Genomic DNA, 14,219 nt, shown 5'->3' on the forward strand with positions numbered 1-14,219 from the left:
AGTGCCAAGGACATAGATAATATGCAACTCATGGGATTAGTTATTAAAATTTGAAAATGATAGTTTTGGAAATTTGACAAAACTGATGTTTTTCTAAAATGGCTGGTGCTACTGCTCAGTTTGATTTAGAAGGTTGTAATTCCAAAATCAAGATTTTTCCTACTATTCTGTAAAATATCAAATGGAGCTATTTAATGTCCAAAAAAATCTCAAGAGATCAAAGGACTATTCTAGTCTTTCTGTTCATTATTTCTTTCATAGAAACTTTGATGTGTTTAATCTATAAATCTCAGAAAACTAGTAGAGATTTTTTCATTATATTCAAGAATAATAGCTTTAACCATCACCAATCAAGCTGAAAGTAAATCTTTTCTCATATGTCTACTGAGAGTAGTGGGAAAAATTCCATCTGAGCAACAACATTATTCAACTGTGTCAAAATATGAAGTGTAACCAATGTTCCTGCAATGCATGACATCTTTGGCCTCCATAATGGATACAAATGAAACAGGAAAAAACAAGTACTGAAGAAATGGAGGAGAAATTATTACTAGAAACTTTACCAAATAGATATTTACATCCAAAGGGCTAACCTATACATTTTTCATTTAAAAATTTCATTGAATCGGGCTGGAGCAGTAGCACAGTGGGTAGGTCGTTTGCCTTGCTTGCAGCCAACCTAGGTTCGATTCCCAGCATCCCATATGGTCCCCCGAGCACCGCCAGGAGTAATTCCTGAGTGCATGAACCAGGAGTAACTCCTGTATATTGTCGGGTGTGACCCAAAAAGCAAAAAAAAAAAAAAAATTTCATTGAATCAATAATAATATTCAGTATCATGTTTATTTTATATGTAATCAAGAGTAATTTTGAACATATCTCTTATCAAACAAATGGGGACCCCCCAATTAATTATTAATGACTGATTATTTGAATTCCCACATGTTATTAGCATAGCAACTATCAGCTAAACCTTCGCTGGGGAATGTAAAACATGGTTCATGATTTTATTTTGCACAACTGAGGCACAAAATGAATGAGATATTTCTAGTTAACTTGAACTCCATTTGTCTCAGGTATCTGAGCTCTATATTTTTCTTTTGTCAGTAATAAGAGCTGGAAGTTTCAGGATGTCAAACTCTTTCAGATGTCAGGAGAATCTGGAGTCAGGATTCTGTGCTTCATTTCTGAGTTCTCAGCTGCTATGCTGAGAAAGCATGTGTTTATTTCCTGTGTCTCCTGCTGCAATAGTTTATCTAAGCCAGTTTTGGGATCCTACATTTGGGCAAGCAAGTTCCTCTAGATGTTGGTGAGCAGAATTATTTTTGTTTAGGGGGTGTGGCTATAAGTATCTTTGTAGTTTATAGATTATCCTCTAATAAATGATGATGCGTGTTTATGACTTATTAAGGAGAAAAATTATCGGCTGGAAAAAACTTAGTTTTATGGTGGGTCAACAAATAGAATTTTAACACAAATTTAACTTTGCCTTTAGTCTGTAATCCATCCTCTGATCTTTCTACTTGCATATTTATTTTCTTTTATTTAGAAGTATCAAAAAACTGAATTTTCTTATAATTTTGAAGAAGTTTCCTTATAGTGAAAATGTTTATTTCTTCCGATTTTCTAAGCTGATTTGGCATGTTTTAGTTTAGACTTATTTATGTTTTCATGCAAATTTCTGCCAAAATTATCTGATTTTTAAAATATTTATCTTTTTGAAAGGGTACTCAAATTATGTTTTCTCTTTCAAACTGATAAAAACAATTTATGAAGTTTAAAGTTGAATGACCTTCATTCATGGAAACTCAAAATATTTTTAAATGTGATTTCAAGACCAGTAAGTATTTAAGAAACAAGTTTAAAAGATCAAATTCTCTTAACAAGCTAACTAGTGAGAACATTCAAACACTTTTCTATATGTAAACTTATGGATTATTGGTGACCATAAAAATATCTGACTCTGTAATTACCAGACATCTTATTTGGGAGCTGGAAGATTTTATTATATGGCAAAATGTTTGTTGCATGGTGTGTTTATAATAAATTTATATAAATAAGTGCATCCAAATGATGTAGAAAAAAATTTAAAGATCGCTTACTTAGAAACAAAATTGCCTACTGAAATAAAAGTATTTCCTGACTTCCTAAGTTATTCTATAAAGCTAGGGAATTATATCAGCATTTTTACCTTTGGATGAATGCCATTTTCTTGACTTCTTTGGAGGTTGCTTGAAGTTGTAGAGAATCCTGGGAAAAATATATCGGCTGATGCTTAGAAAAGTGTTAACTTATTGCTTACTTCTTCTGAAAGAACTTCTAACTCAGGTGGAATGTGGATTAGATGAAGATAAGTAGGCTACCTGACTTGTTCTCAAGGTATAATTAAAGAAATAATAAAAGTGAAATTTGAGGTTCAATACATGAGACTCTGTAACCCTGAAAAGGGGAAGAAAGAAATATTTTCAAATGGTGTACCATACAACACTATTTTGAATTGGGATCCTTTTGTGAAAGAGAGTGACAACTTTGCAATTAGCTTTTCTAAGACTTAAGGAAAGCAAATACCATAACAAAATAATTTTCACATGGAAAAAAGTGTAGTAAACTTGTGAATTCAGTATTATTGTTAAACAAAAGGAGACTTTACGTTTAAATGTGCCAGTAACAAAGACCAAATGAGACTATAAAATGGGTCAGTTTAAAATAAGAGTACGTTTTTCTTAGAGCAAAGTAATAGATAGCAACATATGATTCCTTATTTAATAATGAATCATTTTTCTTTTGGCACAAATTGCTGCTTAAGGCTACAGATCAAAGAATTCAATCTTATATATTTAGTATCCACAAACAATGCTTCAGCGTGAAAAATTTTTAAAAATTACAAAAACATTGAAATTGAAAATAAAATACTGAAAAATGAATATAAAGGAAAATATACATTTTATTCCTTCAGGGATGCACATTTTGTCACCATTACTTGATACAGAATGGGGACTGGGGAACATTTGACTAATTCTGTTTCCATGTCAGGTTACTTGCATCCTAAATAAAACCTAACACTAAGTCAGTCACCCTTATTCACAAACAATGGATTGTTTCTCAGGAAAAGGAAATAGTCTGAAACTAGCATGAGTGCAGAGAGAATATTAAATAGTCTACTTAACAGTTTTAAGTGTGTTCTATGTCAAAGTGCAGAATTGGCAAACCACTTTTTTTCTTCTACAGTCATTAGTATGCCATTGATTCTACAATGAGCTTTCTAGTCATTTCTTTATAGAAACTGGCCTGGTTGCATCCTGCCTTGTCTTCTGACAAATCTAGCTGCATGGAGATAAAATAACACCTTTAAATATGTGGTTGGTGGTGCACTGTTAAATAGCTTAATATGTTTTTAAATATACTCAGAGACCTTTGTCACACAAAAACTAATATCTGAAGAAGGAAGTGACAGAAAATTGGCAAGTACCGTGGAGAGGACATAGACAGCTTGGCTGTATTCACCAAGTATTGCTCAAATATAAGTGTTGTTTGCCTTTCAGTGAACATGAAGTTTAAATGGGAATAAAGAAATTTTTTAAAAATTATGTTTATCTCTTAAGTACTATTGATTTTTTTCATTAACTATTCCAGAAATAAAGCCAACATTTATCTCATTTTAACTTTTAGGAAGTCAAAGGGATATCAGTAATAAGTGCCATGATTTTCAAAATTAAAATCATATCTTAACCTAAATTTTAGTTAGAGACTCATTTTGTTCAACTGTGATTTTTTTTGCTTTATTGAATCAATATTGTTATAGATTATCTTTCTTGTCTATCCTATAAATGAAGTAATAAAAATATGATTTTTATAATGTTTCTGTAAACATACTGGAAACATGTTTTCAGGATGTGGGAGTTTTCAACAAGTATTATTAAATATTGAATCCTAAAACAGCATTTTCTGGATCAGAATCTGTTCTACATGCTGGAGAGCATTACAAGATATGTGTTGAACCTTAATAAAAATCCAGAATCTTATTATAACTGTAGTTTGAAGTTTCGTTGATATAGAGTGAAACTTTTTGGTGATAGGTTTTAAAAAGCTACAACTTAGAAAATTATGGAAACATAAGTTGAATAAATTTATGGATACTTTACCAACCACTGCACAAAGAAGCTCTTTAATGAACTATTAAGAAACTAGGCCAACCAAGAGACAGTTATATTTGCAGGGAAATTAGGTATTAACCCTGAAAAGTCACTTTCCTTGTTCAACTTCCTGCTACTGCTTCTTCAAATGTGTGAAATAATGAACATAAGGCTTTATGTTCTTACTTTATTCTTACCGAATAAAGAAACTAAGCTGCTGCATTCACTTTAATAATTAGGTTTTGTTTCTTTTCAAAAGTATTTCTTGTTGCACTGTTTTGTCTGAAAAGGGAACCAACTAGTAACCTAAATTTTACTTGGGTCTCCTATTGGAAAGACCCCTAGTTTCTATGGAAAACTTCAGCTTTCAGTAGGCTAGTCCTTTAGGTGTGACTTAATTAAAAGATACATATAAATGAACACACCAATGGGAAGTTTCAAGACAGGAGAGCAGGAGTATTCAGAACACTGTGAGACTTGTTTTTGCTGAGCTGGCACATCCCACTGGGCTGTAAACTCCATAAAGAACGAGATATGCACAACTTTTTGTAGCATCAACTACAATGTTCAATGCCTGTTCTGCAGTTAGCACATGGCAAAGTTTAATAATTTAGTAAAAGAATTGTGGCTAAAAATTTTCTAATCTCAATGTTCACATTTCACCATAGACTATGCCTGAAATTTTAAGCAGTTTTCATCACTTGGACAAGTTAAAAATCTCTTATATTTCTTACACTTAGCTTTCTTCAAAATGACATAAATCTGTTATAGATTATAATTATGCGCTATTTGATTTCATAGAGCACTACAACAGAAGATTTTGGGAATACCCTGATTCACTCGCTCTGGATCATTCAGTGCCACGTGACTTACACTACCACTTGTATTATCTTCCTGGCCCTTGGGCATGTATTTTTATGAAATATTGCCATGATCACACCACCACAGCTCTACCTAACATGTCTGGGTTGGTTTTTGCTTTGTTGCAACATAGAGCAGATAAATCAGTCAAGAAAATTAGATATGAGACATAATAAAAAGTGTTTTATAATTTACATTAGGCAGATTGAGACACTGACAGTTTTGGTGTAGTTCATTCATTCTATTTAATACTGACATCTTAGTTCTTTTCCCCAAACTCTGCAAAACTGAGATGAGTTTGCTTCTGTGGTCTGCCTAGTGAATGTCTTTGCTGCAGATACCAAACTGGAGATAAAGCTAGAGAAAGTCACTTATTTAAGCAAATTCCACTCTGGGTCCAGAATCAACTTTGATATTTGCTCCAAGTTACTCTTAGTATGTAAGGCCTCCAGCTATGGATTTCTGCCCAGAAAAGATTGTGATTTTTCCACTTCCCACATTTTGGGAAACCACAGTATGCATAGTAGTTGTTCTTGTTTCACCTGTTTGTACATGCTCCCAGAACTCTCTCTAGGGTGGAGATGGTAGCTAGCTTATACTGAAAGTACAATTATCATCTGCTTTGTCTTTTAAACACTTTGCTCAGAATTCTTTTCTGTCCTGAATCAGAGTTTCTTGAGTAGTTCTTCACCTACCATTTTCAAACTTGTGTATTTTGAAGCTGTATAATAATATAGTTCTATTATAATTTTACAGAACAAAACTAGAAAAAGTAGGACTAGGCAAGAGAAAATATAAAGCCTAGTATTAAGAGGTAAACAGAAAGGAAGCTCACTGTAATTATTCTCATTATCTTCTATACTCCATTAATATTCCTCTGGAGTATTAAAGATGCTATTTTGTTTTCTCTCTAAAATTTCCCATTCAGAATGTCTGTACATAGTAACTGCTAGCGAATTTCTGTGATTAAAATCTTATAGAACAAATAAAAGCAATGAAACTATTTGAATAGTCTTCTGCAAAAAAGAAAGCTACTTAGTAATTATTAACATGTTAAACAGATGAACAACTGGAGGACAGTGCTACAGGACAGTGCTACACACAGTTAAACCAATAACTGTGAAACTTGAATATTTTTCTCCCTGAGGTTTAAGCTTGGAAGTCTACATTCGGCTGCTTTCCTGTCACTGTCACTGTCACTGTCCCTCCGTTGTTCATCTATTTGCTCGAGCAGGCCCAGTACCGTCTCCATTGTGAGACTTGTTGTTACTGTGTTTGGCATATTGAATACGTCACAGGTAGCTTGCCAGGATTTGCATACGGGCGAGATACTCTCGATAGCTTGCCGGGCTCTCTTAGAGGGGCGGAGGAATCGAACCTGGGCCGACTGGGTCGGCCACGTGCAAGGCAAACACCTTACCTGCTGTGCTATCGCTCCAACCCCAGCTGCTTTCCTAATACTCCTATTTGTTTAGAATTTCCAAATGTTTATATTTGTTTATATATTTGTAACACTGAAAACATTGGAAATAGGACTAGTTTGTGCAATATCCTTAAACCAAGATACTCTTTGCAAGTGAGGATTTGAGGACCATACAAATTAAGTGAACTTGAATATCCTTGCTTAGCCATCCATTCTCTACTCTCCAGATCCGCAGTTTTTCTAAACTTTCAATCAAACCCTTTCAAGTGATCATACAAAATTTTTATAACTTCATTTACAGTCTATATCATGAAGAGTCCTAAATTTGTATTACATGGCTCCAATCTCTTTTCCATGCATCAGAAGATACAATCTTAATGTTCCTGTTTGTCAGTTTTTAGATGTGACAGTCCCTTATTTTGTTGAAACTACTAAAACTCTCAGTAGTTAACCATTTATTTTTTTTCTGATTTATGATGTGCAATACAGTCTAAAATTAGACAGCAATAAATTCCATGAAAATTACAATTTTTAATTTCTACTGGTGTTCACTAAAATGTAGGCATATACATGTTTGTAAATTATATTTAGACAAATTTGTTTTATCATTTAATATGTATTTATACTAGTGCTTGCAACACAACCTGATAGTACTAAACACAATAGTGATTTTTTTAATTGACTCACATGAGATACACAGTTACAAAATTGGTCATAATCTGATTTCAGTCACTATGTTCCATCACCCATCCCTCTAACAGTGTACAATGTCTCCAGTGTCCCTCCTGCCAGTCTCCAGCCTGCCTCTATGGCAGGCATTTATCTCTCTCTCTTTCTCTCTCTCTCTCTCTCTCTCTCTCTCTCTCTCTCTCTCTCTCTCTCTCTCTCTCTCCCTTTTTTTGGGAATTATGGTTTGCAGTATAGGTGCTGAGAGATGATTATGTCTGGTCCTTTACTTACTTTCAGCACATAGTACTTATCCAGAGTGATCATTTCCAAGTATCATTGTCCTAGTGTTTCTCTTTCTATCCCAGCTGCCTTTTCTCCCCGCACTTGAGGCAGGCTTCCAACCATGATCCAATGAGATTAATACCCAAGGACAATAGAAATACAGTCCTTGGGTATTAATATTGAAATATTTTCCAACTTCCCCATCCCTACTCTCAGACCACATAATGACTAGATTATTTCAAAAAACTTTTCTAGTCTTCCATCCCATCTAATGTTGTTCTACATTGTTCTAGAGTCATATATTGAAATCCAAATTCAATATTTACATCTTACTTGGAAATTGGGAATGTATTCATTCATATTTTTACACCATTCACACCACCTCACCCCCCCACACATACTAAAAGAATAAAATTCTAGATAATCAAAGCATAAATATTAGTCTGCTACATGAAAAATTGTCTTAAAGTTTCATGTGTTAATGATAAGTGTTACAAATGGTTGGTTGAACCACATTCTGTTTATCTATCTAATAGCTCTGAAACTTGGATCTAGCATTTCCCATCTATGTAAACTTGATTAACTTAGTATGTAAAATACATACTTAAACAAGTGTTTTCCAAATGGTAAGTGCTATAGAATAAGTTGAACTACAATTTGACAATGATATCAGTTTCCCCTTTTAAATTGATTTATCATTAGTTTGTGATACATGACCAATTTGATGTCTTTGCATGTATATAGGATTCACTGCATCCCCTACCAAAGTTTAAAGATTACCCCACCAATGAAAAGTTCACTAACTCCTTTTCCAGTCCTGTAACCACCATAGTTTTCATTGAGTTCAGGAGGTAGTTTTGTTGTTTTTAACACCATGTTTGTATTATTTAATTGTATCCCACAAATGAGTAAAATCATCTACTGTCTTTCACTTTCTTATTTCAATTAATATAATCACTCTAAGTTCTATATCTCAAAAGGTGTAAATTAATATTTTTATAACAGAGTTAATATTTCATTGAGTCTTTATTCTACAGCTTCATTGTTTATTTGTTGGCAGGTATTTAGGTTGAATCTACAGTTTTCTCAGTTGTGAGCACATGAGTGTAAATAGCTTTATGAATTAACATCTTTTTTTCCTTAAAGCAAATGCTTGGGAAAAGTATTTATAATGCTATTGTTAAGTAGATTCTTCTGCTCTTAAGCAAGTAAATAAGTTGCAAGAGATAAAGAAACTGACCCAGGATCACGTGTCTGGAGAATTAAAATGCACTTACCACTAACCTCAACTGCCTCCAGATCTAGTCCTATTATTTTTTCTCTCCATTATTTTTCCCCATCTTGCTACTTCAGTATTAAGCCTGGTCTCATTCTTGATTTTTATCCTCTATCTAGTCATGTACTCACTAAGGTTCATGTTACGTTCTCTTTCTTTATTTCTCATAGATATTTGAAATATTTTCCAACTTCCCCATCCCTACTCTCAGACCACAAAATGACTAGATTATTTCAAAAGACTTTTCTAGTCTTCCATCCCATCTAATGTTGCTCTACATTGTTCTAGAGTCATATGTTGAAATCCAAATTCAATATTTACATCTTACCTATGGTTTGGAAATTGGAAATGTATTCATCCATATTTCTACACTATTCACACCACCTTACCCCACATACACACATAGTAAAAGAATTAAATTCTAGATAAACAAAGCATAAATATTAGTCCACTACATGATAAATTGTCTTAAAATTTCATGATGTCATTTGATTTCTCCATATTTTAGTGATGTGTACCCATTCTTTTCAAGGGTTGTATATTGTATCAAAGCTTTTCCAAAATAACTGTATGTCCCCAACTATATGTTTTCTAATATATCCATATATGGGGTAAGTATATTTATCCCCTGTACACTCTGGCCCTCCCGCACACTTTTCTTTTGGCTTTGGTGTGATCACATCCGTAGTTTTCAGTGCTTACTGGCTCTTTGTGCAAGAATCACTCTTCACACTTCTCAGGAGATCATATTCAGTGCTGTGGATTGAACGGTGATCAGCAACACTCAAGGCAAGCATTTACCCCTGTACTATCATTTACCTAGATTTCTCTTCTGTAACTCTCAAGGTATCACTTCCTCCATCAACAGTAATTTAGGGTACTTCTCTCATCCATCATTTGCATATCACAAGGATAATTTTAGATGTCATAATGTATTATACTTTCTGTTTATGAATCAGCCTAATAATGCTGTAAGCTTCTTGATGGGAGGTATCAGCTTTTAGTTTTCTTGATTCTCTCATTTAAACTCAAGACTAAGAATGCTCAAGAATTTTGTCTTTTATAAGGAATACAGTTTAATGAAACACTTTTCAGTTTCACTGAGAAAATAAAAAATAAATGAAAAAATTCTAAACTATAGTGGAAAATGTAAATTTAAAGTAATTTGAAATAATCAATAACAAGATTTTAATAGGAACAATTATCCAGTATTAGAACTAGTAAACTCAATGACATCAAGACAGAAGTGAGAATTTGTTTTTTTTCTGATGATCTGATGCAGTAGAGAGCCAGATCTGAACTTGGTTCAGGTTGCAGGCATGACCACCCAGCAGGTGCTCTGCTTTGTAGGCGAAGGGTTGAGGGCAGATAAGAATAGAGAAGGACATGTACTATGTTGCATGAGCCAAGCTCAGGGTGTGTGATCTAGTTAAATCTTTCCTTCTTTTGGAAACAAGTACTGAAATATGAGTGCCAGAAGCTACACTGTAAAAGTGCTATAGATTTTATCTCTGTTTGAACAGCTTTTTAAATTAAAGTGGGTTTTTTCAGTAATTCTCAAAAAATGCTGTGTATAAAAATAATAAAGACAGCTCAGTATTCAAAATGCCTGCCTTTAAAAATTTTAAATTTAAAAAAATGTTTTTATGTTGTTGTAACTTCTTTTTCTCCAATGTCATGAGTATCATTATTCTGTTTTCCAAATCTACATTCATATTCTTTACTTCCTATCTCATTAATAATAACCAAAAACAAATCCCTGTAAATACAAATTTTGTTTGAATCTTTTCTAAGAACTTATTAAATATTCACCTACTCTTTTCTCCAAAAGTCTTTACTGGGAAGATCATTAATTTCCTAATTATGTAATACTATGTATACATTGTTATTTATTAGAGATAACAGTATAAAATCTTCAGTGTAATGCAGTGCCCTCTTTCCTTTAATGGGGTTTTGCTGATAATAGAGTTAAAATTCCTCTTGTTATATTTTTCTTTTGCAATATTATGAAAATGCTTGGTATTTTATGTCCTTTCAGCTAACGATGTGCCTTCTATGCTCAGATCAAATACTTCACTTTGGCATGCTTTTATGTTTATTTTTAGAACAGTTGCTCTAACCTCAAGAGCATTATCCAGTGTCATTTTTCAGAATCATAACAATCCCTCTTGTTTCTTATCACTATACCTATCTTCTCATTTTCTTAACCTCGAGTTCCATTTTATACTTTCTTAAGAAACTCTTGTACTGGGAGAACAAGAGGTATCAGGACTTCCTGATAAGACCGACATGAAAAGTTTACCTTTTTTAGGTGCCCTATCAGTGCCAATGCCCTCGATGTAAAGACTGACAGAAACGCACCTAGTGTTGAACAGGTTGTATTTATCACTCACTGCAAAGAGGAAGATATGTGTTATAGAAATCTGAGGATGATTCAGTTGAGGGTGTAACAATGAATTTCTTGTAGACTTTGAATTAAGATTGGATAATTTAGGGAGAGGACTAAATAAAGCAGAGCTTTGCTCTAATTAGATGTTGTTGATAAGTTTTGTAATTTTATGTTTGGATGTCTTAACAAATCTTATGTAGGCAGAGGGAAGATTGCACTTACTAAGGTTGAAATTGGTAAAGAAGTATGAGTGACTCATGTAAGCCAAGTTAAAAGGATGTGTAGTACCTGAGGAGAGGAACATGTTCCATGATTTGTATGTGTGTGTATGGGCAGAGTGTTTTGGTTGTCTTGATCCATCATGGTCATAAGATGAATTTTTTATAGTGAATATTCTGTGAAATCTTTAATGTTCAACAGAAGAAACTTGAAGGATGATTGCAAGTGACAAACTGGTGTCCAGAAACAATACTAGCTACCATTATCAGACTAGCTCCTGGATGTCAGTAACTGTGCCATTTTTCCTTGATAAAGTTTTTTGTTTCTTTAGTAATCAAACCTAATTCCACAAAATCTAGTTTCCACTACTTTAGTGATGGAAGTTTCTAATATCTAATATCCTTGCAATTTTCTTCAAAGGAGGAATAGTCCACAGTTCTAAAATACCTTATCTTCAATACATTGGATATTTTAATACAAATTTTATTCCTCCTGTATTTATAATTTGATTATCTTTAAGAAAAAAAGAGAACAATCTGTTTATATGAGTATAATAAACATAATGTACAAAATATGTGAGACTAATTAGTTTTTATACAATTTTCCTTAGTGGTTGAAAATATAAATTTTTTCTTCTTAAATATTATAGATACCTCTTTTAAAAAGTGTGTTTATCTCGCTTTGTCTTCTACATAATAGATTGTCATTATAATAAGATTTGCTTTAAAAATCTTATAAGTGACTCGATGTAAAGATGAAACATTATTCAATATATAATTCAGTGGGCTGGAGCGGTAGCACAGAGGGTAGGGTGTTTACCTTGCACGCAGTCAACCTGGCTGACCTGAGTTTGATTACTCCACCTTCAATTCCTCCACCCCTCTTGGAGAGACCGGCACGCTACTGAGAGTATCTTGCCTGCCTGGCAAAGCCTGGCAAGCTCCCCGTGATGTTTTGGATATGCCAAACACAGTAATAACAAGTCTTACGATGTTACTGGGCCCAATCAAGCAAGTTGTTAAACAATGGGAGAACAGTGACAGTGATATATTTCAGTAATTCATGATTTAAATTGGGAAACACTAACAAGTGTCATATATTTATAAATTGCATCATAGTTATATCTATAAAAGAAGTGCTGAGAGAACTGGGGAAGGGATAAAGCTTTAAATTCATGTTTATTACTTACATCAAACAAAGAAAAAACATTTTATAATTAATTATTTAATACCCACGATTCACTATTGTTACATATAAAAATATTCTTTTATTCATATTTCAGACTATATAACCATTCTTTGCATAATAAATTCATGTTTTAATTTCTTTGTAATAACAAGTTTCTCCATTGTTGAGGTAGTTGTTGGATATAATAAAAGCCTTATAAAAAATAGTGATTTGTTTACTTCTGATGCAATAGATCATCTTGATATAATTAAAAAACTATTTTTATTGAATTTTATTAAGTTTGCCTTTAAACTATCCTGGAAGATATGATCTAAACAGAGAAAGATACTCACTTTTCAATTACTTCTAAAGATTTACCCTTTAGATGATCTTATTTTATCTTTCCTGTTTCCAACATATAAATATGTTTTATGCGAGCCAAAAATAATACTGACTAAAAAACTGAAACTTAGAAGTTAAAATTTCAATTAGGCATATTAATTATTTTATGAGGTAAATAAGTCTTCAATCTATTTAAATACTACAGATGCCTGTATAGACTGAGGAGTGGTATGTTTATTTAAATCTTATTCAACAAAATAACATTCTGTCCCCTTAGACATGAACAATTTTTTAAAATATTTTTATTAATTTTTACTAGTGAAATACCATGAAGTACAGTTGTAGAATTAAAAATTTTTGTGCTTGGGTTTCAGTTATACAATGATTGAGTACGCATCCCTCCACCAGTGCCCATTCTCCACCACCACTGATCCCAATAACCCTCCACCCCCCACCTCCCTATCCCACCCTGTCTCTGTGGCAGGGCATTCCCTTCTGTTCTCTCTCTCCTTTTGGGTGCTGTGGTTTGCAAAAGAGGCATTGAGTGGCAATCATGTTTGGTCTATAGTCTACTTTTAGCATGCATCTCCCATCCTGGGAGGATCCTCCCAACACCCTTTACTTGATGTTCTCTTCTCTATCTCAGCTGCCTTTTCCCCTAGCATGTGCGGCTGGCTAGGGAGTACATCTCCTAGTACTTATCTCAGCTACTTCTGGGTGTTAGTCTCCTATTTTGTTACTTTATGTTCCCCAGATGAATGCAATCTTTCTATGTCTGTCCCTTTCTTTCTGACTCATTTCGCTTAGCATGATACTTTCCATGTAGTACCACTTGTATGTAAATTTCATGACTTCATCTTTTCTAACAGCTACATAGTATTCCATTGTGTAGATGTACCAAAGTTTCTTTAACCAGTCATCTTCTCTTGGGCACTCAGATTTTTTCCAGATTCTAGCTATTGTAAACAGTGCTGCAATAAACAAACAAGTGCAGATGTCACTTCGACTATACTTTTTTGGCTCTCTGGGATATATTCCCAGGAGTTTTATTGCTGGGTCAAATGGGAGCTCAATTTATAAATTTTTGAGAATGATCCATACTGTTTCCCAAAAGGGCTGGACCAGTCAGCATTCCCACTGGCAATGAAGAAGGGTCCCTTTCTTGCCACATCTGCGCCAACACCAGTTGCTTTTGTTCTTTTGGATGTGGGCCATAGACATGAACAACTTATAATTAAATAATAGTGTGATTCTAATAAGTCACTTAATTACTTGTAAGGTGTAATAAAAGAAAAATAATAGAAAACTATTAAAATTTCCATTAGTTGTCTCGCAAATGAAGATAACACTTTCAGAAAATTAACAGAATATGCAGTTGGGTATATTATATATTCCTAACTGAAATTTTGCAACTGATCAAAATTTATTACATTTTTTTATGATTGTTAAAAGGGGTGA

The 14,219-nt window shown here is 33.4% G+C and overlaps 1 protein-coding gene across 3 annotated transcripts in view; it reads left to right on the forward strand.

Moving 5' to 3' along the window:
* Positions 1 to 14,219, forward strand: part of LOC130027372 (platelet glycoprotein 4-like) — a 253,284-nt gene that overhangs the window by 176,072 nt on the left and 62,993 nt on the right. The window contains exon 1 of one of the 3 annotated variants that reach the window (XM_056118091.1): positions 1,273 to 1,309. The exons of the other annotated variants lie outside the window; for them this stretch is intronic. The gene's annotated coding sequence lies outside the window, so the exon portion shown is untranslated. Of the gene's footprint in view, positions 1 to 1,272; positions 1,310 to 14,219 lie in introns of those variants that run through there. 3 annotated transcript variants of the gene reach the window in all.

This window comes from Sorex fumeus, unplaced genomic scaffold (genome assembly GCF_029834395.1).
Source record: "Sorex fumeus unplaced genomic scaffold, SorFum_2.1 ptg000037l, whole genome shotgun sequence".
Classification (NCBI taxonomy): Eukaryota; Metazoa; Chordata; class Mammalia; order Eulipotyphla; family Soricidae; genus Sorex; species Sorex fumeus.